The sequence below is a fragment of the Otolemur garnettii genome, unplaced genomic scaffold (assembly GCF_000181295.1).
Source record: "Otolemur garnettii isolate 467f Iridium unplaced genomic scaffold, OtoGar3 scaffold00066, whole genome shotgun sequence".
Lineage (NCBI taxonomy): Eukaryota > Metazoa > Chordata > Mammalia > Primates > Galagidae > Otolemur > Otolemur garnettii.
Window position 1 is genome coordinate 7,178,127 of NW_003852461.1, and position 3,946 is coordinate 7,182,072.

Genomic DNA, 3,946 nt, shown 5'->3' on the forward strand with positions numbered 1-3,946 from the left:
TAATCAGAAATTAAAGATAATGAAAATGAAATAAATATATGGTAATATCAGGTTTTATTTTTCATTCCTTCAATCTTACCTTTTGATGCCTAATACACTTTTCATCTACTTTCTGTAAGGTAGGGTTTATGTTTGACATTTTGCTATTTGTTTTCTCTATGTGTTACTTTTTCTTTTGGTTCTCTATTTCTCCATTTCTCCCTTCTTGTATGTTAAATACATATTTTCTAGTATTTCATATTAATTCTCTTGTTGATATATATACATATATATATTAGTTATTTTACTGTTGGTTGCCCTGGGAACTCCAATTAACATCTTAACTTAAAATGATCTAGTTCATATTAAAACCAACTTAATTTCAATACCATACCAAAAAACCCCTTTGTTCCAATATAGCTTCATTACCCAGTTCCTTTGCACTCTTATTGTCATACAGATGATATGTTTATACTTCATAAGCCCACCAACACAGTTTTATAATTATTGCTTTATTTATGAGTCTTTCCAAGTAAATAATAGAAGAAAAGAGTTGTGAAGAACACATTTATACTGGGTTTTATATTTACCTATGTAGTTACCTTTACTTGGTGCTCTTTCTATCTTCATGTGAATTTAAGTTACTGTCTAGTGTCCTTTCATTTCATTCTGAAGGATTTTTTTTTTTTTTTTTTTGGTATCTGTATAGGTTTGGTATATAGTGATGAGTTCTCTTAGTTCTTGATTATGAGGAAAAGTGCTAATTTTTCCTTTATTTTTGGAAGATAGTTTTGCTGCATACAAGTTTTTAGTTGACAAAGCACATCAAATATATCCTCCCACTGCCATCTGTCCTTCATGGTTTGGGATAAGACACCAGCTATTAATTGGTTGGACCACACCTATGGTGCATCTTACAAGGGTACATGTGAAATTTACTAGGTGTAGAATATAAATGTCTTTTAAAAATAACTAAGAAAATGCCATGAAGCTATATTAACCAGTTTGATGAAAACATTTCAAATTGTATATAAAACCAGCACATTGTACCCCATGATTGCATTAATGTACACAGCTATGATTTAATTAAAAAAAATAAAATTACTGAAGATCCTTTGTTTCTCTTGCTGCCTTCAAAATTCTATTTTTTAGTAGTTTGACTATGATGTATTTAGGTATCCACCTTTCTGAGTTTATCTTACTTGGAATTAATTGATGCTTTTGGATGTACAGATTTTTTTTTTTTGAGAAGTTTATGGCCATTGTTTTTTAAAATATTATTTGTGTCTCTTTCTCTTTTCTTTTCTTTTCTTTGGAGATTCCCACTGTATATTTATTGCTATGCTTGATGGTGTCCCAAAAGTCTCTGAATCTCTGCTAACTTTTCTTCATTTATTTTTCTTTCTGTGCCTCAGGCTTGATAAATTGCAAATGACTTTTTCTTAAAATTCATTGATTCTTTCCTCTGTCAGATCTAACCTGTATTTGAACTCTACCAATACATTTTTTATTTCACTTATTTTACTCTTCAACTCCAGAATTTCTTTGGGGTCTTCTTTTTAGGAAATAATTTCTATCTCTTCATTGATATCTACTATTTGGTGACACATGATTCTCATTACTTACATTTAATGCATTAGATGTGATTTTCTTTAGCTCTTTAAACACATTTATAATAGCTGATTTAAAATATTTATCTATTAATTCCAATGTTGGGGCTTTCTCAGAATATTTCTATTAAATTCTTTTACCCCATTGTATGCCCATGTTTTCTTTCTTCTTAATATGTTTCATATTCTTTTTGTTGAAATTAGACACACTAAGTAATATACAACTCCTTCCACCTGTTTTTGTTGTTGTTGCAACTGTTGTTTGTTTAATAAACTTCCTTGTCTAATTTTGTAAAGTTAGTATTCTTTGTCATGTGTAGTTATTAGTGTTTCTGCTTGCCTAGCTTAGTGGTCAGCTAATGATTGAACCAATATTTTATTAACTATTTGGAAGCGCTATTTCTTAACTTTTTCTGAGGGATTCTTTGTGAGCCTTGAACCTTCAAGGCTCTGGTAGGCAATTGATAATTATGCTGTAATCTTCCCCTTCTGCTTGTGCAAAACCTCAAAGTCAGCAAAAAATGAGAGAGCAGCGTAGTCTAAGGTTTTGCCTGTGTGTGCACACACCCCTGCTTATGCATGCAGCCTTCAAGATTCCCAGAGCTCTGTCAGATGTTCAAAGCACCCAAGGGACATCTCTTCCTTTAAGTTCTCTAGGTTTTGGTTAGCCTTTTTTAGCTACCTCTGCTATTACCACCTCAAATAGCTGCAATGTTAACCAATTACCAATGATTGTTTTTGACAAATGTCCTGGAGCCAGGGATTTCAACCCAGAGAGCCCTGAAGCAGGTCAAATGAAGACCTGTCTGAAAATACAGCTTTTCAGAAGTTTCTAGATAGATTAAGTAGTAAAAATTTGCAGGAGATGAGTCTTTTAGGGGAATTCTGACCTTTTCAATGGCTGCTAGACTGCTGCTTTTTATAGTTACTGTAGTTGCAAACCTGTTGGTTTTCAAGGTTACTGTGAAGCTAAGGAGATAGGGATAGGATTGGGCAAATAAAAACACCACAAAGATTACTGTTTTTATCAAGATATAGCCATTTTCTTGAAATAGCACTCATCAGATTGTTTCAGGCCTTTGATTAATTTCCAGTAGTGCTGGAAATGTTGTTTTTGGCCATTTTTGCTGGTGTTTTCATTGTTTATTTGAAGAAGCATATTTTTGGAGGCTCTTACTCTATAAATGAATGCTACTTTCTGTCAATCATTTTGTAATATATCTCTTAATGCACTGCCACAATGCAAGTTCAATTCTCAAATGTTTGGGGCCAAGAGTCTATCTAGTTCTCTCAAGGATGAATTATTATGAATTAATACATGTTATACTTGGGTCTAGTTTTTGTTATCTTTAGTACATAAATGGATGAAACATGAGGCCCTCTGAAGACATGTTTGGGAGGGTAGAAGATGAACAGTAATTTCTCAAAACCCTCAGCATTCTCTGGGATTTTTCCTGAGCACCACATGACTCTTCTCAAAATGGATTTTTCCTTTTTTTTTTTTGAGTGGCCAGCTTGGAGATTGCCTAAGTTATGATTCCTGGAATGGATTCCTAGAATGGAATGACCTTCTCAATTAAAAATAGTCCAAGATAGACCCTATTCTTCCTCCCTTTCATCAGCCAGGGTGGTATGATACAAAGACAAGTTAAGGTATTAAGCCAAAGGTGATGCTCCTCTAAAGACAAGGAGCTTTAGTTACTTCAGGAGTTATAGCACTATTTCTAGTTTTTGTATTTAATTTGTATCTATCCATATTCTAAACCCTCTACTGTTATTTTTATTTTGACAATGATTTGACACTTAGCTTGTCCTAGACCATTGGTTTGTCATTTATGACATCTATACTTTTTGTAACACAAAATTGTATTAAACATAATAATTTCCTTAAAGTTCCACATTTTCTTCTCTTACTGTGAGTTATTGGACTCTAGTCCTCTAACTGGCTCTGACAGTGGATTGTCCTATAATTTGAGGAAGTCCTTTTCTCTCTGATCCACTTTACTCTCCTCAAATTTAATATGGAAAACTTAGATTAAGTAGACTTCAGACCTCTTTTATCTACTATTTCACATTACTTCTTTACTGTTATTCTTCCTCTACTTTAAAAATTCAACATGATGAAGGAATGGATAATCAATCCACTTATCGAATACTATATTCCAGGAACTGGGCCAAGAACTTTATAGAGTTAATCTCATTTCATATCTACTATATATCTATCTATAATATACAGTATATTATATAGATATTAAATACCTATTTTTGTACATTCCACAATTTTACAGAGGAATGTACTAAAGTTTAGAGTGTTTAAATCACATAGTTACTAAACACATTGTTACTAAATGGTTGAG